The 24,972-nt window shown below is 38.2% G+C and overlaps 1 long non-coding RNA gene and 3 pseudogenes across 3 annotated transcripts; 1 reads left to right on the forward strand and 3 right to left on the reverse strand.

Annotated features, from left to right (window-relative positions):
- The first annotated feature begins 1,071 nt into the window (after positions 1-1,071).
- On the forward strand, positions 1,072-5,921 carry LOC143625152 (uncharacterized; annotated as a pseudogene). The gene is made up of 9 exons (XR_013152226.1): positions 1,072-1,266; positions 1,738-1,802; positions 1,893-1,940; positions 2,611-2,705; positions 2,782-2,867; positions 3,003-3,062; positions 3,187-3,268; positions 4,254-4,367; positions 5,662-5,921. The product of XR_013152226.1 is annotated as an uncharacterized LOC143625152 (transcript).
- LOC143625153 (uncharacterized) lies at positions 3,565-4,211 on the reverse strand. The gene is made up of 3 exons (XR_013152227.1): positions 3,942-4,211; positions 3,695-3,911; positions 3,565-3,625 (listed from the first exon to the last, which is right to left on the reverse strand). It is a non-coding gene; the product is annotated as an uncharacterized LOC143625153 (long non-coding RNA).
- Positions 5,922-7,419: 1,498 nt separating the features above from the next.
- Positions 7,420-8,024, reverse strand: LOC143625154 (dirigent protein 22 pseudogene; annotated as a pseudogene).
- Positions 8,025-8,994: 970 nt separating this feature from the next.
- LOC143625155 (F-box protein FBW2-like) lies at positions 8,995-10,704 on the reverse strand (annotated as a pseudogene). The gene is made up of 2 exons (XR_013152228.1): positions 10,352-10,704; positions 8,995-9,565 (listed from the first exon to the last, which is right to left on the reverse strand). The product of XR_013152228.1 is annotated as an F-box protein FBW2-like (transcript).
- Between the last annotated feature and the right edge of the window lie 14,268 nt (positions 10,705-24,972).

The following is a 24,972-nucleotide window of genomic DNA, read 5'->3' on the forward strand; positions in this document are numbered from 1 at the left end:
AATACTGTACACGGTACCGGTTTCTGTAAAGCGGTATGGGTACATGTACTGGTAATCATTACAAAATGTTTATCTTTATATGGTATCGGTATTGTACCGATTTCGCTACCGGTACCGGTATGTACTTGATTGGTGATAATCGACAAAATAGAAGTGGATGATTTGGTTTATTTAACCTACAAAATTAACTTAAGAATATAACGAATGCACGAAAGCTTGGTTTGGGGTTGGTCATTAAGCAAAGTCGAAAACGATGATTTAGTTTATTTGAATGATGGACAAAAGCTTAAGTGATTGATAAAAAGAGAAAAAGAAAAGAGAGAGATTGGAGTTTTAATAAAATGAACATTTAACAAATTAATGATTCGTAAAATCTAAACTTTGAGGTTAGAAGTAAAGATTAGAACTTTTCATTTCACAAAGTTCAAATAGAAGACCAATCAGCACCGGGATAACAAAACACTGTAAAAAATGACGCAGAACATGACAGACAGTTTCTTTTTTCTCTTTCTTATAAGATAAAAAAAAACTAGTGAAAGATTATAACTATTCATTTCACAAAGCACTTTGATTTTCTTTCACATTTTTTTATCACCCAAACAACACCCATGCTTTGATTTGGGTTAAAAGATTGGATTTTTAAAATAATTTGTTTGAAAACAAGTTGAATGGTATAATCGTTCCGGTCTTTAATTATGTGTTTAATGCTCGTTGGAAAACTTGAATGTGGCCAAAGCCGATGTCGGAAAAACATGGTGTTGGAGCTGGATGGACGTAAACCGAATACCGCATAAGCCACAAAGAATCAAACAAAAATTCTTTGAAGTTAGGGGTGAAAAGACTATATTACCCTTGATGTAGATGATAATCTGACGGTCAACACACGATCAACTAACGAAAAAACTTAAAAGATTCCGTCCACAAAATACCAAGACCCCGTGTTTATCATAAAGAAAGGGGACTCAAATCATAACTTTCTTAAATATATAATCATAGAACAATCGGGTCGGATCTGGGTATTATTAATTATTATACGATACTCGAACCCACCCATTTGACTGATCTATCTGCAGATCAAGATGGTGAGTAAAACCGAGGAATCACAGCTTCAGCAGCTCGAGACTCAAGTCGAAAATGGCGGCGGCGGTGCGTGGGAGTACCTCTCTCTTGTTCGCAAGCTCAAACTTCGTCGTTCCGATAAGGTCTTAAAGCATGGTTTAACCCTTTTAAACGACCCCAAGAAACGCTCTGCTTTAGGCCCTGATGGTAATTGATCAACTGTTGCTAGTTTTCATGTTAATTCGATTGATTCGTTTATTCTGTTTGTGGGTTTTATAAATTATTTGATTATGTTTAACCTTTAATTTTGAATTTGCAAAATTTCGTATTTTTAGATTGTAAAGTTAATTAGTTGTTAATTGATCAAATTTTGCTAGTTTTCATGTCAATTAGATTGATTCGTTTATTCTGTTTGTGGCTTTATGGATCATTGATCGGTTTCTTGCGGTTTCAACTGAATTTTGATTATGATTGACCCTTAATTTTGAATTTGTAAAATTTTATATTTTTAGATTGTAAGTTAATTAGTTGTTAATTGATCAATTTATGATTGCTTTCAGGTTGATTCATTTATTATCTTTGTTGGTTTTATAGAACATTGTGTTTTATAAAATAGGCAAAGATTAATTGTATTTATTTTGTTGACTAATGAAGTGATTATGCTTTTACATTTTGTAGAGTGGTCTCTTTATGAGCAGGTAGCTATTGCTGCCTTGGACTGCCAGTGCCTTGAAGTTGCAAAGGTGACATTTTTTCTCCTCATCTAATATTAATAACTTTTCATTAAACAATTTTTTGTTCTTCTAATATTCATCCGTATGAAACTTTTACAGGATTGCATAAAGGTTTTACAAAAGAAGTTTCCGACAGCAAGCGAGTTGGTGAGTGCAATACGTTTGAAAACACTTTGTGCCACTTACTACCCTTTATATTTCTTATTTAAGTTTACCTCTATATGACCTCGTGTGCCTTTGAGAACATAGGTAGGCTTGTAAACTGAACGTTTAGTGAACTGGTCATGAACTGTTCGGCAGGAACTTCGTTTATTTAATAAACAAATGAACATGTGCAAAAATGTTATTCATTTAATTAAATGAATGAAGAACACATGTCTCGTTTGTTAGTTTACGTTTGTTCATCTACGTCTGTTAATATATTTATTTAAAATTTTTAGGCCTATTACAGTTTAATCTAGTTAAATAACTTTTGCGCAGCGCATTTTTGTTTACGTTTAATTTTAATCAGTTTTAGCTCAGTTATGTTCGTTTATTCACGTTCGTGAACCGTTCATTAAACTATTAACGAACAAGTTCATTTTCTTAACAAATGAACACAAAAGAGAAACACACCGTTCGTTTCATTTTTCATGTCTGATGGTTTGTTCGGTTAAAGTTAAACAGACAAACAGGAGCATGCTCCATTCATGTTCTTTCGGTTCCTTTACAGGCCTAAACATAGGGTTAAATTTTTCGTATTTTCATGAATGTTCGTTCATGACATATTGGTTTTATTAAATCTCGGTAAGATTTTAATAATAGGTATGTGCTGCAGGTAGGTTAGAGGCAATGTTGCTTGAAGCAAAGGGCTCATGGGCCGAGGCTGAAAAAGCTTATTCAAGTCTTCTAGAAGATAATCCGCTTGATCAAGTGAGATTCTTTATTTTCTTATTCAGATATTCTGATTGGATATTATTTCTGTTTTTTATTTATTTATTTATTACAGGTTATTAATATGAGGAGGGTAGCCATGGCAAAGGCACAGGGAGATATCTTAGAAGCCATTGATCGGCTTAATAAATATCTTGAAATGTAAGTAAGTTATTACAAACATTATTGGCTATCTGATTTATTGATCGTTATTTTTCATAATCACTTTCAAAACACACATTTCAATGAACCTATTATCCTGAGTTCTGTTAAAGTTGTGATGTTTACCTTTACCAGATTTATGGCAGACCATGATGCGTGGAGAGAACTCGCTGAAATATATGTTTCATTGCAAATGTGAGCATTTGTTAACTTTTCTTGGTTGTGTGGATATAAAGTCAAACCATATTTTATTACTTCTGGAACCAGTTATCGTCATTCAGTTTGTGTTTTGTAATTCGAATTTTATTTCTGTGTTTAGGAATAAACAAGCAGCTTTCTGCTATGAGGAACTAATCTTATCTCAACCAATGATTCCACTGTATCATCTGGCTTATGCTGATGTGAGTGTTTATTATTAATATATTCTATAGTACCAAGCCTCTATCTGGAAGATTGATTTTGTTCTTGCAAATATAACCCACAAATACCATGAACGTATGCATTAGCAACTTTTTGGAAGTTGGTAGTTAAATCCTTTTAACCTTTTGGTAGTTAAATCTTTTAAGCATTCGAAAGCGGGTAGTTAAAGTTTTAACCCTTTGGAAGCAGGTAGTTAAAACTTGTAATCTGTAACCTTTTGGAAGTGGGTAGTTAAAGTTTGAACCTTTAGGAAGTGGGTGTTTCAAAATTTTCTTTTTTTGGAGGTAGGCAGTTAAAAATTTGAATCTTTCTGGAAGTGGGTAGTTAAAGTTTTTAATCTTTTGGAAGTGGGTACTGGGTAGTTAAAATTTGTAACCTTTTGAAAGTGGGTAGTTAAAATTTGTAACCTTTTGAAAGTGGGTAATTAAAAGTTTGAACCTTTTGGAAGTGAGTAGTTGCAAATTTGAACTGTTTGGAAGTAGGCAGTTAGAAGTTTGAACCTTTTGGAAGTGGGCAGCTAAATATTTGAACCTTTTGGAAGTGGGCAGTTAAAAATTTGAACCTTTTGTAAGTGGGTAGTTAAAGTTTTTAACCTTTTGAAAGTGGGTAGTTAAAACTTTTAACCTTTTTGAAATGGGTAGTTAAATTTTTAACCTTTTGAAAGTGGATAGTTAAAAACTTGAACCTTTTGAAAGAGGGTCAATACAAAAGGTGAAATTTTCTTTTTACACATTTAGACTAAGATGTTTTAACTATTTTTAATGGATGGATGAAAGAAATCAATCATGTGCTTTTCATTTCTTCCCAAAAGGTACATGGTATAAATTATAAAAATGCAAATATAGATTCTGTAAGAGGTAGGACCCTAAATTCACCACTCTGATTATTAATACCTCAAAAATGCAAATCCAAACACCTCTTTGATATTTTTAATAATATGTGATGATTTTTGGTGTGTGAAAATAGGTGCTTTACACAATTGGTGGACTTGAAAATCTTCAAACAGCTAAGAAATACTATTCTTCAATCATAGAATTGACAGGGGGGAAAAACACCAGAGCACTATATGGAATTTGCTTGGTGAGTTACCACTTTCTTTATATATGTATGCTGGTGCAAAGCTTAATTATGTAGTTTTTTTACAGGCTGTGGTTATGGTTAGATAAACGGGTCAAGATGTGTTTGTGTGATTTTTTTTAACCCTTTTTATTCATTTTGATGAGTTGGATTTAAGAGTGCGTGTTATTAATAGCAACCTACTTTTCAATTTTGTTTGTTATCATTTATCAATAGGGGTGTAAACGAGAAAAGATGAGCCCAAGTTCACCTAAACTCGAGCTCAGCTCGCTTAAAACTCTGTGTCTAAAGCTCGAGCCCAGCTCACTTAAAACTCTACGTCTAAAGGTTGAGCTCGGCTCGCTAATAATTTTGCAAGCTTTAGCTCGGGCTCCTGGCTCGCTTAAAACTCTGTGTCTAAAGCTCGAGTCTGGATCGCTTGAAACTATTATGTCTATAGTCTAAGGTCGAGCTCGGCCTGTTAATAAATTTCAAGCTTGAGCTCGTCTCATTAATAACTTTTCAAGCTTGAGCTTGGCTCATAATAAGTTTTCAAGTTTGAGCTCATCTCACTTAAAAGTTTACGTCTAAAGGTCGAGCTCGGCTTGTTTATAAATTTTCAAGCTTGAACTCGGGATCATGGCTCACTTAAAACTCCGTGTCTAAAGCCCGAGCCTGGATCACTTGAAACTATTATGTCTATACTCTAAAGGTCGAGGTCGGCTCATTAATAAATTTCAACCTTGAGTATGGCTGATTAATAAGTTTTCAAGTTTGGGCCGACTCGATTACTATTTATCAAGTATTTATGTTATTTTTTAATTTTTATGCGTATATAACTATTTATATATGTGTGTGTAATTTTACATATAACAAAGTAAACTTGTTTAGATATTTTTATTATAAATTTATGTATAATATTATTATGTAATTAAATATTATAAAAATTATAAATATTGAATTTATTTCAATAAAATTCGTTTAGACTAGCGAGTCTAGTGACTCTGGTCGAGCTTGGTATGTGAAGCTCGGGCTCAGAATTGTTTATTAAATGAGCCCCAACTTAGGCTCGAGCTTGTGTAAGCTTGGCTCGATTCGAGCTTTTAACGAACCGATCTATTTGCTGAACTTTATGTCATTATGTGTACTTGTGTAGTAACATTTATCATGAGTGGCTTGGGTAGTGTACACCTCGAGTTATCAATCAAAATTCAAATACAGCTGAAATGGACCATTGGCCTCTTTTGGGCTGAAATTGCCACCTCTATTTGCTTCTTAACAAAGGGGTATTCTTGACCTTTTGTGTTTGTGGGTGTAGTGCGCTTCTGCAATTGCACAATTGACTAAAGGGAAGAACGAGGACCAGATCTCAAGATTGGCGGTTGCAGCATTGGAGAAAGATTACAAGCAGATTTCTCCTGACAAAGTTTCTCTGCTCGAGTCAACGCTAAAGACCTTGAAACTTCAATAGTTTAGCTTATTATTTGCTATATTAAACCATTAGTTGGCTCGGTTGCAGAAAGCCTGCGTTCAAGATTACTTTAGTTTGAAGTTCAATAGTTGAAAAGATTCGATTTTTACGCTTGTCAGATGTTTTGGTTCTTAATTTGTTGCTATTATTTATTTTATTTCAGTTTTGGATTGATGCTAATAAATTAATAACAGACAAAAGCAGTTGTGAATTTAGTACTCTTGGTGTATGTTGGTTTATTCGATTAATAATAGAGCTGCAAACGTGCAATTCGATTATCAGATACATAAATAACACATGGAAAACGTATCACATACTAATAACAATAGAAGTCATATTAAAATGTTTTTATGTTGAAGGTGATGATCGTGCTCGTCTGCTCGTGATCATGATGATGATCCCGAGCAGGTTCGTGGTAGTCCTGATGAGTTGTTGAGCTTTTGTGTTAGATTTAAAGGACAAAAGGAGTAATTATATATATATTTAAAAAGCAAATATTCTTCCTCTCACATAATACACTATTCACTAAAAATACAATCTACCAAGCTCTATATACAAGACATTGAAGCATGACAAACATTGGGTTAGTGGGTCTACTGTCACGTGCCCATCTCCTACCATACCTCTCACCTTCCCTTTAACACCACCATCATCAGATTTCTGTTTGATTCTTCCTTCCTTCGGGAAGTCTCTGGTGCGGTGTGGTTTTCATGAACGTAAATGAACGAAATAAACATGGTGTTCATATTCGTTCATTTACTTAAATAAAAAAAAAATTGTTCGATATAGCATAGGCATTTCGGTCAATTTGGATATAGCAAGAATTTTTTTATTCTCTTTTGGTATATGCTTTATATTTTACATAGTTTTGTTAAGGGTATTCATCAAATTTGTAGCGCGTCGACTTTACAAGTAGGGGTTGTTTAGTCCTTTCAAGTAGTTGGTCATTTCTTAAAAGTGCACATTCACAGTTTTAATTACATTTACTCAAACCTGCAGCTTAAGTTTGATTTGTTGATATGGGTGTACCAAACACAGGTTCAGTAAATTAGAAGGGATTAGATTTGTTTCCGGGTTTAGTTTTTTCTATGGAAAGAGCATACGAGTTAAAAGTATTGGAGGTCGCATAGTGCAAATTGTAGGTTGAAATTTCGTTTGGTTTAGTGTCAAAATGTTGTCACGCATAAATTTAGATTTGATGGTCTGGTTTCGTTTGCTATATAAAGTTTCAAAGGTTTTGGCCGTTGACCTTTTTCCCCATTTCATTAACGATGTAAAGAATCTGGATTTGTATTTGTATTTTGTTGGTAGCAGGTTATATTACAACTTGAAATTTGTATTTTATTGGTAACGAGTCAGATTACAACATGGTTTTTGTTGGTAATACATCTAATGAATTTAGCGTGGCCCGCCACAACGCACACGTACGAATACTAGTTTACTTTAAAAAGTTATCTTCACATCTTCTATCCGTGCACACAATGTTAAATAAACAAAAGACAACTTGTTACCATAATATTTCTGGCTCCAAATCCTCATATTACCTCTACACAAACCTCAAAACAAAAACAAACACACAATACTTAACAAATGATGAGTTCAAATCCTCGCTTTAGAATCAAACCGAACCGAACCAAACCAAACCACATGAGCTCGTCTTAGTAGTGTTTCACATAAATATTATATTCAACTATGGCATCACCCGTCTTCGGGTCGAACCAAACCGTATGAGCTAAAGCATACCCACTCGCATACCGAAACCGCCCACTTCCGCCTACTATCGGCATCTCCCTCACATCATCCATCACCGGATTCCGCCCGAGCACACTAATACTACTGCCATTGAACTCCCCTTGTGTGAATTCATAATTTAGCACCATAAGTAATGCTGGTTCATTCTTGGCTGCAAATGCATACAATCCTTGCGCTTTTCCGACCACTTTTGATGTCCCCTCTTGGTGTTCTGTTAATGGGTTATCCATCATATACGTGTCACCGAACAGGTTGGAATCCGCGGCACCCGCGATCTTGATGGCCGATGGGCTTTTGCCACTGTGGATGTCGTGGAAGAAGAAATGAAGGCGTGTCGTTTTCTCCATTCTTTTTATCGATATGGCTTCCGAAACCTCCTCGGCGAATACGGCATGAGAGGAGTGTACAAGGGATGAAGAGAGTATGAAGAAGAGGGTGATTGTAAATGTGTCAGCCATTGTTTTTGGGAACTGTGGATGCTTTAGAAAGTAGGAGTGAGGCTTGGCTTTTATAGGTTTAGAGTTGATGGTGTTTAATGTTTATTCATGATGTGGTTTTTATTATTGTGGTAAACTTTATGGAGCATGGGGTGTATGCTTTCAATTAACGTTTAAGCAAAGACTGTGTTGATATGAGTGTGTCTAATAAAGCAAACAACACTTGAATAGCATTTGGTTTTCTAGAACAAATTGAGGCCGTGAACGAGTAAAACTCGCATTTACGGATGGAGCTATCCAATCGATCAACTCGCCCGCTTTCAAGGCTTACATCTGTTCAAACCTTAGAAATCTCTTCAAAGATGTGATTGTAAATCTACTAACTTTCCACATGAGAGTAAAATGTAAATGCCCATGTAATAGACCCTCAAGGTTTTTAATAGTTAATATGGCATTCCATCATAGGGGTGCAAACAAGCCTAGCCTAGCCGAGCCGAGCCCGAGCTCGACCAGGTTCGAGCTCGGCTCGTTTAACTTACACAGAGCTCGAGCTCGGCTTGTTTCGAGCTCTATTTCCAAAGCTCGGCTCGTGAGTAGATTTTCAAGCTCGGGCTCGGCTTGTTTACCATTTATAAATTATTTTTTAAATGATATAAATATTTTATATATTTTCTCTATCATAATTTTTTGTATAAAATAATATATATGCTATTCAGTTATTTATTTTTATAACATTATATATATTAATTATTAATTATTAAATATATATATATATATTAAAAAATTATATAAATGGCAAGCTCGTTTAGGCTCGCGAGCCGGCTCGAGCTCGATAAATGAAGCTCGGGTTCGGGCTCGTTTATTAAACGAGCTTACTTTTTAGGCTCGAGCTTGGGCTCGGGCTCGATTAAGCTCGGCTCGTTCGAGCTTTTAAACGAGCCGATCATCTAAAGCATCATAAACAAATTAAAAGGATTCATCCAAATCATAATCATCATATATATCTATACTAATTTTCTTATTATATTTCCAGGCTTAAAGATCAAGAAACCAACCAAACTAATCTCCATCAGAATCTGCAACATCAGCATCGCTGCATTCGCTCAAGTCAGAGAATCGGTCATCGTTATCCATCCACGGGTTCACAAACCTCTCAAGCCGTTCACACATCTTCCCAAGCTCACCACTCATCTTCACATTCCAACTCCCATTAATATCAAAAACAAGTGACCGCCTTACACTTTGTCAGAATTTCATTAACACCCGAATCACCAAACCGACCGAAACAAAGCTCAACACGCTGCAGATTCGGCATGGTCTCAGCAACCGCTTTGGCTTCAGAATCATCAACAGGCAATTCCACATCAAATGCAGGCATGTTTCGTTTCAACCGAAGCAAAGACTTGCATTGTTGACCGAATGCCATGATGCCTTTGCTTGTGATCTTTACACAATGGCTGATATCCAAGACCGTAAGATTCGGGAGCGGTTTCATATGCTTCAATAGCATTTGATCAGTGATATCAGTCATTGGCATTTCCAACACTTTCAGAAAACTCCCACTAAATAAATAAAAACATAAATCAAAATTAAAAAAAACATATAATAAATTTGGCGCCCCGCTTGCGGTCCGCGCATATAAGGTATATATGTGTGAACCCTCGGATGGGCAAAAGTGAAATTGCACTAATTTTAACGTTATTTTACTAATCTGGTGAAAAATAACGTTAAAAGTGGCGGAATCGGCCGGTGTCCTGATGGTTGAGTGTTATGTGCCTTAGTCCAAGGCTTGATGCAAAACTACTATCGAGCCGGGGGTCTCACCGGAAGCAGCCTCTCTATTCCTACGGGGTAGAGGTAAGGCTGTCTACATCTTACCCTCCTCAGACCCTACCATAGCTTTGCTATTAGTGGGATATACTGAGTATGATGATGATGATGATATAATAAATTTGGGCAATTTAAAAAAAAGATAATAATAATAATAATGCTACCTAAAGGTGAGCAATATCTGTACCGTTAACCGAATTGAAATCCGACAAAACCGAACCAAGTTTAACCAATAACCGAATTAACCAAAAAACGATTATCGATTATATTTTGTACCCTCGGTTAACCGAAATTAACTTTTATACCTCCATTTTATGTATATGTATCTTCATTTTATGCATTTATAGTTTTATACCTTCATTTGATTTTGGCTATTAACTGAAATTAACCGAGCCAAAATATTAAGCAAACAAACTGAACCTACTAACCGAAAACCGATTGGCTAATTTGATTGAGCCTAATAACAGAACTAAACACCATGCACACCCCTAAATTGTTTGTTGTTACCACTTACTTACCAATGAGCAGTAAAGAAGAAGCCTGTTTCTCCCATAAGGTATGTAGACAATCGTTGAACCCTAAATTTGCTCCGTCGGATGAGCTTCTTCACCACCTGGTCCACCGTATGACTGTCGTTGCGACGGCGACACCACGCCTCCAAATCGATTTCCGACCAACAGTACGGTCCTGTAACCGTCTCCAGCCAACCTTTACAAACAAAAGGCGCCTTGCTCATCATTTTTTCAATCGGTATTCTTACGAATATGAGACTCAGAATCTCTGGGTTTAGTGCACCCCACGGCCGCCACCGTTCAGTTGCCGGAACCACCGTATTTTCATCGGGTGGAACCACCGTCGTCTTGTTGCTCATTTCGCGTCAGCAAAAACCCTGACCTACTTACTGACTCTTTAGTACTTCTATTATTATTTTTTTAAAAGGGTTGTTTCTCGTGTACACATCACTCTCACTTTGGTTTACTATGTTATTTTTACTAGTCTCAGGTTGTTTAGAGTTTGGTTTTCACGATATTCCGGAAACCATGTCATTGAGTGCGATTAAGGTAGCGTTTGTTTTTTGTCTGAAGATCTTTCTGGTCTCCTATATCTGCGTTGCGCAGACCGCGCTCAAACCTTTAGGCGGCTTGTAGACTGTTTGTTTTTCTAAAGACATTTCATTAAAAAACGTCTTCGCGCCCTCTTATCGTAGAAGACTTTCTATCTTATTCCAAACCCTAGCCCCCTTTCATTCTACCTTCTCCCCTTCATCTCCTCCCCTTCACCATCGCGACCTCCATCACCGGTGACCTCCACCTCCGGTGCCGCAATAGCCATCGTTGCCGCTGCTCCTCCCTAGCCGACCGCCGCCACTGCTCTTCCACCTAACCCAGCCGACCACCACTGCTCCTCCACCTACCCCAGCCGACCGCCGCTGCCTTCCTTTCTCCCCACATCACCGCCGCCGCACGCTGCTCCTTCACCTCTAGCCTAGCTGCCACCTCCACTACTATCTACCTTGGCATGCTTATTTCTTCAAGATTTGATAGTCTATTCACCATTATTGTAATTGTGCTATTATTACTAGTTTGTTATTGAATAAAGTTTGTAGAAGGTTTAGATTTATGAATGTGTTGTTTAATTTTTTGTTAAAATTGTACAATTATTACTAGTTTGTTGAAGGTTTATGAATATTTGCTGTTTGATTATTGTTAAAATTGTACAATTATTACTAGTTTGTTGCTGAATAAAGTTTAAAAAAATCGCTTTATTTAATTTTCCGTTTATTATAGTAGTCTGCAGACGTTAAAAAACAAACAGTCTTCTTGTTACAGACTGCAGAGGTTTGGTCCCTCTCTTCTGCTGCAGATGCCTGCAGCTATGGTCAGCAGATTGCAGACATTTTATCTCTTAAAAAACAAACAGCACCGTCGTTGTGCCATCAAAAGAGCAGAATTTTTTGCATAGCACACGCTGGACTGAAGCCCGAGTGGGCTCGAGATTCGATCCGGCAACCTCACAAGGCCTAGTTCAAATCTTTCATTGTCATAATCCAACAAAAATGACACTAGTGGGGATCAAACTTGAGTTTCCATTAGAGAATTCTGACGTCTTATCACTAGGCCACAAATGGGGACGACTCTTCGTGTTTAAAATGTGGGGATGTTTGATTTTAATAATCCAAACTTTGGCCTATTTGCCGATATTAATCCCAACTTAAGAAATTTCCTACATTAATCCCAACTTTCACTCAATTGGTCTCCACTTAGCCTTTTCTTAACGGGAACTAACCCAGTTAGTTTTCGAGCAAAATATGGCATTTCTCCAAGTTGAGGAAGACAAATGAAAAATGTAATTTAACTTAAAAACTCACCCCCATGTCGGCACCAGCTGTCGCAGTGGTGGCGGCGGCGACGGTGTCAGTGGGGGCGACGGCGGTGGTGGTGGCTGTGGCGGCGGTGGTGAGTTTTAAGTTAAATTACATTTTCATTGAGTGAACTGTGATTTTCGTCCCCGTGGTTTGTCAAAATCTGCGGTTTTAATCCAATAGTTTCAAATTTGCGATTTTCGTCAATGTTGTTTTATTTCACTTGCAATTAAACCCAAATTCACTAAACCCGTTAAGTCTGGTCGTTAAATCCATCAACATGTCCTTTACATGAGGGGCAGTTTTGTCCTTTTTCCCCCCAAAATACACCCGAGCTCCTCATATGAGAAGCTTGCAAATTAGAACTAGGGTTTATTTGGAGAGAAAAAGACAAAATTATCCCTCACGCGAAAGAGACGCTTATGGGTTTAACGAACAGACTTAAAAAGATTAGTTAATTCGGGTTTAATTGCAAGTGAAATGAAACCACAGGGACAAAAATCACAAATTTGAAACTATTGGACTAAAACCACATATTTGGACAAACCACAAGGACGAAAATCACAGTTCACTCAATGAAAAATGTAATTTAACTTAAAAACTCACCACCACGGCCGCCGCCACCTGGTTGCTCCCTACATTCTCTCAAGCCACCAGATTGTTTTATTTCTAAATAGAGGCTTCTCATGCATTTGACCCGAATTCGCGGGTATGGGTCTTACCAAACCCATATAGCCCTTAAACGGGTTATAACATCTCATTATATTAAAAATTAATCTTACCAAATATTTGATATTAAAATCCTATAAAATAGGAATATACGAGCATTAATATCCAATATTCTTAAAAAAAAGATATTATTTATAATTAAAAATCAATTTTATAGTAAAAAAATAAGCGGGTCATTGGTCTCACCAAACCCAGATAACTTTTAAACGAGTTATAACATCTCATTTATTTGTGAAAACCATTATCATCAAAACCTAAGTATATTATTAACTCCATTACAATAAAAAATATATAAATATTGCAAAAATCCCGACTAAACACTGATTAATCCCCGATTAATTGCTAGTCCTCATTTAACTTATTAATTTTGGTCTAGTCGGCCAATTAATCGGTCAACGGTCAAACCCGGCCAAAATCGGCAGTTTTCATCGAGTTTCAAACAAAAATCATCGGTTTCTGGCAATATTCCAACCAAAATCAGCAAAATTCCAGCGAGATTCCAGCAAAAACCAGCGGTTTCTAGCGAGTTTCCAACCAATTTCCGGCCAAAATATGTTTTTGTATGTATAAAACTGAAAATTACATATAAAAATGTGTGTTTGTGTGTGTGCGTATATAAAACTGAAAAATATACATTAAATTCGATTTGATTAATTCTGTTTAATCTCGATTAATCGCTAGTCCACACCCCACCGCTCGACTAACGACTAGCGCTTTTTATATGTAACGTCCTCGTTTTGCTAAATAAATAAATAAAATATCTCGAGTATATTTTAGGTATCGTATCGTGTGGCGTCATCAAACTAATTAAATAGTAGGTAAGAGTATGGATAACATTAATTGAGGTTATTGGACCTAATAGGGATTATGAGCCAAAAGCCTTTGGGTTTGGCCTATTTAAACACCTAAACCCTAAATCACCCTTATCCTATCATTCCACCATCATCATCCAATCCTTATCACACCCATAGACACAACACAAATCTCTTTCACACCAAACATTCCAAATCCAACCATCCATCCTAGGTCTAGCTCAATCAAATCCAAAAGAAAATACTATAATCATTTCGTTCATTTACTCGTTAAGATTTTTAATATGAAACGAGCCAAACCGACACAACAATAACGATAAACAAATGAATCTTTGAAAGTCGAACATAAACGAACAAATGCCAACGAGCACCGATTGAATCGAATGAGAAATTGGTCTTGATAATAGATCTATATATATGTATAAATATATAGATCGATAGATATCTATATACACATAGATACAAATACAAATATAAACATACTTATATATATATATATATAGATATATAGGGGAAGGATCTTTTGAGAACCATGTTGAGTTGTAAGAACTTGAGAACTCAATTCTATGCCACACATTTAATTAGGTGGATTGGAATATGTGGTTGAGATTAAATCTGGCAAAAAAGTCAAAGTAGGAGAGAGAATAAATATGTAAGTGGTTACACTAACTTTTACGTCCGTTACACATGTGTAAAAAGTCGGCTCGGTGCGTAAAACATTCTGTAATTTTTTTACGTGTATGTAACTTACATATATTACGCATGTGTAAAAAAAATTCGAAAAAAAATCGTTACACTGAGTTCTTTCGAGTTCTTAAAACTCAAAGGGGTTCTCATTTGAAATCTCCCCTAGATATATATACATATATATACATGTATCTCTGCCACCAAATCAAGCGGAAACGGAGGTCCCGAGGTTCAACCCGAGTCGGTAAGCGAAGCGAAATGATTCCAAGCGAAACCTTGAATTTCGCATCCCAAGCGGAAAAAAAACCGGCGACGTGAAACCCCCTATGTGAACCCGGTTATGCAAATCCGACAATCTACCCTCTGAACCCACACCTTTACTCTTATTGTGGTCATCAGAGGTGGAGGTGCCGACGATGGTGTGGCCGGAAGGTGGGTGGCAGCGGCGGTTGTCGGGATGAGAGGAAGAAGGAGGAAGGAAGTGAGAGAAAGAGGGTGGGGTGTGTACTAGGGGTGTTCATGGTTCGGTTCGAAACCGCTCAAACCGGCCATCGGTTTGGTTTCGCGGTTGGTTTTTTTTCTTTACTTTTGGTCGGTTGGTTTGAAAACTTCCAAACTGTAGTGAACGGTTTGGTTCACGGTTTGAACCGAAAACCAACCGCATAAAACCGGACCGAACGATATGATTTATTTATATGTATTTTTTAAATAATTCATAATATACATGTGTATATACATATACACTACTAAAATATTGACAAATATTAATAATAAACAAAACAAAAGTGGGCTAAGCCCATATAAAAAATGCAAGAAATTTTAATTAGCTTTTTATTTTCTTAAATGAGATCTTTAAAAGGTAAAAATAAGTTGTTTGTTAAATTATATAAATTATTGTGACTTGTATAATATTTGCATATCATTAATTATTTTTGACATATCTTATAAAGATCGAACAAGACCAAACCGCGAAACCAAACTGGACCAAACCGTTATTAACGGTTCGCTTTAAGAGTTCAACGGTTCGGTTTTGGTTTACGAAAATCAAAAACCGTTACTAACGGTTTGGTTCACGGTTTGACTTAAAAACCGCGAAAACCGGACCGCGAACACCCCTAGTGTGTGCTGGAGAGTGATATATATATATAGGCTAGGTATAAAATGAAAATCCACTTGAGTTGTGAAAACTCTAGAAACCCATTATCAACCACATGTTTTTAATTAATGCTTAAATCTTGTGGTCCACAATTAAAGTGAATAAAAAATATAAATGTAAATATAACATTTTCTCTCTCCTGAAAACAAATATAAAAGTTAGTAAAAAATGTTAAAAAATAGCAAAACATTTTTTTTTTATGTTTCGATGTTTTGTATTAAATGTTACAACATATATTACATGTAACAAAAAAAACGATGTTACATAGGGTTTTCGCAGGTTTTCACAACTCAAGTGGGTTTTCATTTTAACCTTACCCTATATATATATATATATATATATATATATATATATATATAGGGGAGGGATATTTTGAGAACCATGTTGAGTTTTAAGAACTTAATAACTCAATTCTAGGCCACACATTTAATTAAATGGATTGGAATATGTGGTTGAGATTAAATCTGACAAAAAAGTCAACTTATGAGAGAGAATAAATATGTAAGTGGTTATACTAACTTTTACGTCCGTTACACATGTGTAAAAAGTCGACTCGGTGCGTAAAAAAATTATGTAATTTTTTACGTATATGTAACTTACATATATTACGCATGTGTAAAAAAATTCGAAAAAAAAAAATCGTTACACTGAGTTCTTTCGAGTTCTTAAAACTCAAAGGGGTTCTTAATTGAAATCTCCCTTTTATATATATATATATATATATATATATATATATATAAATAATCTTTAATAATGTTAATAATAATATTAGTAATAATAATAATAATAATAATACTAAAACCTTAATAATAATAATGGCAAGATAATAATGCTAAAAATAATAAAATAAATACTGCAACGATGTGACCCGAACTTGATTCAAAAATAAACGAGACCCGAACCCGAGACCCGACTCGCCTAGAACCCATAACCCGCCTCCTATGAAACCGATGACGCATGGGACCCGTTTGGTAACACTTAAACGAAAAGGGTCCGTTGTAAGGAGGACTTATGAAAATAAATAAGTATGTAATAAGAGCGAATCGTAAAGAACTAATATAATAATAAATATAAACACAATATTAATAAATGTCGTTAGAATGTAAATTAATAAAGACGGTTCAATAATAAGATAATGCCAAGTATATTGAATTAACAAGAATAATTTAAGAAAGGTTACCTGTCGGTTCTGTTAACTTAAAGGTTCACCCCGTTAACTTAATAAAATAAGTAAAGAAGCAAATATGGAGATTAATACGTGTGTATTATTAATAGTTAGTCGGGCATAGTTGAATAAAAGAATTACCATAACGGTGAACACAACAGGATCCATGTGAGTTATAGCCCCCTTTATATGTTATGTTTTCGGGGCTGTGTGCATACTACGATGTGTTTAGATTAATACACTTAACTTAAATGGTAAGTGTATATTAGATATATGTTTGCGTATGAATGTGAATGTTATTGATTGATGAACTAGTATGCAAGTAGTTGATATATTAGTTATGATTGAAGGAAGTAGAAAGAAAATGTAACGAAGGTAGAGTTGTAGGGTATATTAGAGGGCACCGGACCCTAATAATAACCGAGGTATGTAGGGCACTGGACCCTTATAATATCCAAGGTAAGTAGGGACTGGATTCTGAAGATATCCAAGGTAGGAAGGACACCGGATCCTTATTAATTCCGAGGTATGTAGGGTCTGGACCCTTATAATATCCAAGGTAAGCGATGACCGGATCTTCATAGTATCCGAGGTAAGTAGGGTCTGGACCCTTATAATATCCAAGGTAAGTAAGGACCGGATCTTTATAGTATCCGAGGTATGTAGTTAGTAAGTAGTATAAGTGTATGAATGTATGTTTGATTAATAAAGGAACAGGTAGGTATTAATAAGTATCTTCGGGTGCGTATTAGTAAGTGAATGCATTGTATGTTAATTAACTAGAACTCACTCAGCGTAGCTGACTTTTAGTATGCACGTAGGTGAGTATGATGAGACGGGTGGCTTGAGGGAGACACGTGGCGAATAAAGGAAGACTGGCATCAAAGAAAAGAAGAGACACGTGTTATTTATAATTTATGTTTAAAGACTTATGTTAAGTATTTTCAGACAAGATGTTCATGCTATGTATGAATTGTTGACTTTTAATTCCGCGAAATGTTTTAATTAACTCTGATTTACGAATTATGTGAATGAGTAAGTCCAACCAGCGAGAAAGTAGGGTTCCCGGGTCAGGGGCCTTACATTATAACACAGTTTACTTGCATAATTTATAATTATAACTTTACTAGGTTTTATCCTCCGTATTACGGGAGGAGTTTTGCATTTTTCGTTTTTTAATATTTATTTTTTAGATATTAGTTTTCTTTATTGTAAGAAAGTATACTTAGGGTTTGATGATGAAAGGGTTTCACAAATAAATGATATATTATAACACGTTTAAAAGTTATCTGGATTTGGTGACTTATGCCTCGCTTATTTTTTTACCATAAAAGTTTCTTAATTATAAATAATATATTTTTTAAATCGGATATTAATTTTTAGTATATCCCTATTTTATAGGATTTTCAATCAAATATTTGATAAAATTAATTTTAAATTTAATGGGATGTTATTAGAGGTGTTCACGGTTCGGTTTGAAACCGTGAAACCGTCTAAACCGGTCATTGGTTTGGTCTCACAGTTGGTTTTCTTTCTTAACTTTCGGTCGGTCGGTTTGAAAATTTTCAAATCGTAACGAATGGTTTGGTTTACGGTTTGTATTGGTACAAACCGTTTAAACCGGACCGGACCGTATGATTTAATCAAATGTATTTCATAAATGTTTTATATATTATATAGACAGAATTACAAATTTTGTCCTTTAAAATAAGACGAATTACGGTTCGTGTCCTTTTCTTAATTTCCTTGCAGGCGGTGTACTTTAAACTTTTTTTCCTACAAGTTTTGTCCTTTACGCTAACTGGGTTAGAAAAAGTCAGTTAAATCCCATCACGTGAGGCGCATGTGAGGGTAGTTTTGTCCTTTCATATATCTCTGCAACTAACCACATCTTCTTCAATCACCATCATCAATCTCACCAACCAATTACCCATCACAGAATCCATCCTAAACACCCCCGCCGGACTCACCACCACCACCACCGGAATCACAACCTCGCCATCATCAATCTCACCAACCAATCTACCGCCCACAGCCTCGCCCGAGCCGCCGTAGCTGCTGCCGTAATGGTGGTCGAAAAACCGACTGTGACGGTGATGGTGATTCTAGGGAAGTAGAAGCTGCCGTAATGGTGGCCGGAAACCCTCATATCGGCGACTGTGACGGCGATGGTGAGTCTAGGGATCGATGGTGATTCCGGCGATGGCGATGGTGGCCGGAAAACCGACTGCCGTAATGGTGGCCGTAGCTGCTGCCGTAATGGTGGCCGGAAACCCGTCCAGTCTGCGATTTCGATTTTTCAGATCTGCGAAGTGGTGGTGGAGAGATTGCAGTTAGAGTTTAGGGTTTGTGAGAGGTGAGTGGTGACGTGGGTGGCGATGGAACCGGTGGCGGAGAGGCAGGTGTAACACCCCGACCAAAGGCGGATTATACATCGGGGCGCCACATATTGCTTCATTACTCGCGACACTATTGGTGTCAATATTTATTAATACACATTTTATCGCGCACGCGCAGCGGGGAAAATAAAAAAAAAACATAAATCAACATAAATCAATTTATAAAGCATAATATTCAAATAACATAAACTTGTCTTGTTACATTTTAAATCTAGGTCCAAAACAAAAGTAAACATCCTATGTGTCCTCAAGCTTCAAAGCAGCTACTGCAAACCTGAACATGTGTTAAAATAAACGTCAAACACTTGCGTGTTGGTGAGAAATCAAGTTTAATAGATAATCATAGATAATCATAGTAAATCTGCGCGCAACACGTGTATGTCTAGAGTTTAACAAGGGTGTAATCAGATTGTGATCAAGCCTAAGATAGTTCATAGATCATAGTTCAATCCATGCTCCCAATTGAGCATAAAAACGAGAAAACATCTGTGCAAGTGTAAACAAAGAAAACCGTAAACGATAGGTCTCCCGTGTTCAACTAATGGTACCAACGGAACTGCGGAATAGGCCGAACAAAGCGGTTAATGATACACACATACAAATAAACAGCCAAGTAAACGTCCTCAACACATGGGATACTGCGCGACTAAAGTTCATAAACAAGTTTAAGACTCAAGTTTTGTATGAACACATGAACATCCCAAAGCATTTAAAATAAAAAGGGATTAGATACGAGATAACTCACATGATAAACGATGCGGTGGTAGATAAAGCAAGAACCAACTTTAAACAAGCACAAGTTAACCTATAAATAAGATTATTGTTTTAACGATTGGTTTTAAGTCTTGATTATAAGTTAGCATAATTAATAAGTAAATTATAATATATATTACCGGAAAAGCAGGAAGAACAAGGAGGAAGACGGAGGCAGAGAGGAAGACGGCAGAGAGAGCAAGGAGCAAGAGAGCAGGAGAGATTAAGTGTTTTGTGTGTGATGTGTTAGGAAAAATAATACTATTATTTATAGAGAAACCCTAGGAGACACAATCCCTAGAAAAAGGGGAAAAGATCTCAAAAAGTAAAAGATTCCAAAAGCAAAAGATATCAAAAGATATGGCAGCTGCAGGGGGCAAGATAAAGCTGACAGGGAAACAGTAACAGGCATGGGCGGTTCAGATAAAGGTACTGGATAAAGCTTGGCAAAAGCAGATCTCAAAAGATAATGTCAGTCACTTTTTCTACCAACCAATGGGGGTTGGTACGCATGCTGCGCCGAAAGTAACTATTCAGACATTAGATAGGTTAGGTCAACAGCACAGAAGATAAGACAACACAAAAGCAAACGGCTAGATTTAAACAGAAGATACAAGGGTTAAGCGCGGGAAGGCTGAGTGCGCGAGCGCGAAGGCTGGCACAACAATCCTTAGCGCACTGCGGGAAGAATCACAAATCCTTAGCGTGCTGCGTGAAGAACAAGAATTCTAAGCGCATCGCGGGAAGAACATACATTCTTAGCGCATTGCGGGAAGAACATGCATTCTTAGCGCGCTGCGAGAAGAGTTCTCTTCACGCATCGCAGGAACAAGATGTCTTCACGCAGGCTTCCATGTAAGGAGTCTGGCGCGTGGAGCTGCAGACATCCTTAGGCGGGAAGAACCAAAGGACAAGCAAAGAGAAGAGGGAAACAAAGCGTAAGGGTGGGACGGCGACAAGAGGGAAAAGAAGGCGGAAAGAGAGAAGGAAGAGGGACGGGACGGCGGAAAGAAAGAGAGAGAGAGGCGGGAAGGAAAATATATATTATTATTAAAAGTAAAATATAAGTATAAATAAATATTAAGTCATAAAGGAAAGAGATCGGGTCAGAGAAACGGGTACCTGGGTCGGGTCGGATCAGGGCAGATGTCACAGTCTCCCCTACTTTAAGAAATTTCGTCCCGAAATTTATCTCGAAGTAGGTTGCGCAGAGAACAGGTGCGGGTACTTGATCTTCATTTGATCTTCCCTTTCCCATGTAAACTCGGCTCCGCGCTTGGACTCCCAGCGAACTTTCACGATAGGGATACGACTGCGCTTGGTTTGCTTTACCTCGCGATCCATAATCTCAACAGGCTTCTCAACGAAATGCATAGATTCATCAACTTGAACTTCATCAAGTGGAATGTGAAGGTTCTCGTCAGCTAAACACTTCTTGAGATTGGAAACATGGAACGTTGGATGCACATTACTGAGCGCGAGCGGCAGGTCAAGTCTGTAGGCAACTTTTCCCACACGCGCGAGAATCTTGAATGGACCAACATAACGAGGAGCAAGTTTACCTTTCTTCCCAAAGCGGACAACACCCTTCCAGGGCGACACTTTGAGGAGAACAAGATCACCAACTTGAAATTCGAGAGGCTTTCGCCTGCGATCTGCGTAACTCTTCTGTCGGCTTCTGGCAGTCAGCAGATGATCACGGATCTTGGCGATTTTATCGGTTGTCTCTTGAACTAGTTCGGGTCCTGTGATTTGAGCTTCACCCACTTCGCTCCAACAAATCGGGGAGCGGCACTTACGACCGTAAAGTGCTTCAAATGGGGCCATACCGATACTAGAATGATAGCTGTTATTATAAGAGAACTCGATCAAAGGCAGGTGCGAATCCCAATTACCTCCAAAATCAAGAACACTAGATCGGAGCATATCCTCAAGAGTTTGAATGGTTCGCTCAGACTGTCCGTCAGTCTGAGGATGATATGCAGTACTCATGTCCAAACGAGTTCCTAACGCAATTTGGAGAGATTTCCAAAAGCGAGATATAAAACGGCCATCGCGATCGGATATGATGCTCAAAGGAGTACCATGGCGGCAGACAATTTCCTTGACGTAAAGCTGCGCGAGATGCTCAACATGGTAGGTTTCACGAATGGGCAGAATATGAGCAGACTTGGTCAAACGATCCACTATTACCCAAATGCTATCATGTTTGCTTGCTGTCAAAGGTAACTTGGTAATAAAGTCCATCGCTATACCTTCCCATTTCCACGTAGGAATTTCTGGTTGTTCGAGCAAACCAGATGGGCGTTGGTGTTCAGCTTTAACTTTAGAACAAGTCAGGCACTTAGCTACGAACACAGCAATATTCTTTTTCATACCGGGCCACCAATAAGTTATGCGCAAATCCTTGTACATCTTATCAGCGCCGGGATGAATAGAATACCGAGATTTGTGCGCTTCACTCAGGATATAAGCGCGAAGATTCTCATCACAAGGGATCCAGATGCGATTGAGATAGCAGAGAATTCCACTCAGATTAGGGACAAAGAGTGCTTCCGCGCCACACGCTAACTCGGCGCGAAGGTTACCATTACTGATGGATGCGCGCTGCGCGTCACGAATACGCGATTCAAGGTTGCTTTGAATCGGCGCGAAGTGAAGCTGGGTGCGCGGCAAGATACAGTTAAGTTGGCAGGGTTTTCGGCTGAGCGCATCGGCTACCACATTAGCCTTACCAGGGTGATACCGGATCTCACAATCGTAATCGCTGATGAGTTCGTTCCATCGGCGTTGCCTCATGTTAAGTTCCTTTTGATCAAAGATATGCTGAAGGCTTTTATGGTCAGTGTAGAGGATACACTTGGTACCATAGAGGTAGTGTCTCCAGATTTTCAAGGCAAATACAACTGCACCAAGTTCGAGATCGTGAGTTGTATAATTCTTCTCGTGAATCTTAAGTTGCCTTGATGCGTAAGCGATAACCTTGCCTCGTTGCATAAGAACACAACCGAGACCTTGGTTAGAGGCATCACAATACACAACAAAATCATCACTTCCCTCAGGTAGCGTTAGAACAGGAGCTTCACACAACAAACGCTTGAGCGTTAGAAAGGCTTCTTCTTGCTTCGAGCCCCAAATATACGGCTTACCTTTGTGCGTTAGAGCTGTTAAAGGCAAAGCGATCTTTGAAAAGTTCGAAATAAAACGCCGGTAATAACCAGCTAAGCCCAAGAAGGAACGGATTTCGGTAGGAGTGGACGGTGTAATCCAGTTCTTGATTGCATCAATTTTGGATGGGTCGACATGAATACCCATCTTGTTCACAATATGGCCAAGAAACTGTACTTCATCCGACCAGAAATCACACTTGGAAAGCTTAGCATAGAGTTGCTCGGCTTGAAGCTTTTGCAACACCAAACGAAGATGTTGTTCATGCTCGGCCTTAGTCTTAGAATAAATCAGAACGTCATCGATAAACACAATCACGAATTTATCCAAGAAAGGCCTACACACCCGATTCATAAGATCCATGAAAACGGCGGGTGCGTTGGTTAAACCGAAGGACATGACCAAGAATTCAAAATGGCCATAACGAGTACGAAAAGCAGTCTTCGGAACATCTTCATCGCGGATACGCAACTGATGATAACCAGAACGGAGATCGATCTTCGAGAAACAGGAGGCACCTTGGAGTTGATCAAAGAGGTCGTCAATACGCGGTAAGGGATACCGGTTTTTAATGGTGAGTTTGTTCAACTCGCGGTAATCAATACACATGCGAAACGATCCATCTTTCTTTTTAACGAACAACACCGGAGCACCCCAGGGCGAAGAGCTAGGGCGAATGAATCCTTTAGCGGTCAACTCCTGAAGTTGGCTTGCTAATTCTTGCATTTCAGCGGGTGCAAGACGATAAGGAGATTTGGCTACGGGGGAAGCACCAGGGACAAGATCAATACGAAACTCGACTTCACGAGCGGGAGGGATACCAGGAAGATCATCAGGAAAAACTTCAGGGAAGTCACGCACAACAGGGATATCGCGAAGCTTCTTTCCTTCATCGGGTTTAACCACATGGGCTAGAAATGCAATACACTTCTTCCGCATGAGTTTCCGGGCTTCGGCGCAAGACATAAGCTTAAGGCCGCGGGAGGGTTTCTCGCCAAAGATATGAAGATCACCATCTTCACGAGGAATGCGAATCAACTTCTTAGCGCAAATAACTTCGGCGCGATTATGCGAGAGCCAATCCATACCAATGATAACATCAAAACTTCCAAGAGGCATAGGAATGAGGTCAATTAGAAAATCGTTTTCGTTAAGGTTCAGCGTGCAATCTTTAATCACAGCGGTTATTAAAATAGTTTCACCATTAGCCAATTCAACTGAAAAATCTTCTTTTAAATCGCTGCGCGGTCGCGCAAGCTTCTGCTCGAAGGCGCGAGAAATAAAACTTCTATCGGCGCCAGTATCAAAAAGTACAGATGCATAGTGACCGTTAAGTAAAAATGTACCATTAACTACGTCATTATTCGCTTGCGCTTGGTGCGCTGTTATGTTAAAGGCTCGGCCTCGCGCCACTTGGTTCGAAATTTGGTTCACCGGATTCGCTTGAGTAATCTGGACTTGTAGCCTTGGGCACGCGTTCCGGAAATGACTGGGATCACCGCAGTTATAGCACGACCTGGGTCGTGGATTCTGGTAAGTTGGTTGTGGGTTATGCGGGTAGGCTGGTGGTGTTGGCGCAATCGGATTGGAGGGAGGGGTTCTACAGTACTCAACGGAGTGACCTACGCGGCCACATCGGTTACATTGTCGACACGGGACTTGAGGTGGGTGATGAAGTCTACAGGTTGGGCAAAAGGGTTGGTTTCCTGTGTAAGGTTTCTTAGTTGGCGGGGCAGGAAGTGCTGGATTGGTTAAGGCATAGTTGTGGACTACAGGAGGTGCTGGGTAGGTTGACAGTGGGTTAGGCGCGTAAACTGGAGGTTGGTAAGCGGGTTGCTGGACAATGGGCGGGTTGGTAAGCGCATAGGCTTGTCTGCGCCTACGTTTCTGGTTATGGTTTGAGGGTTC

This window comes from Bidens hawaiensis, unplaced genomic scaffold (assembly GCF_021521415.1).
Source record: "Bidens hawaiensis isolate Kalapana, Puna unplaced genomic scaffold, B.hawaiensis_p1.1 tig00004020_1, whole genome shotgun sequence".
In the NCBI taxonomy this organism is placed as follows: domain Eukaryota; kingdom Viridiplantae; phylum Streptophyta; class Magnoliopsida; order Asterales; family Asteraceae; genus Bidens; species Bidens hawaiensis.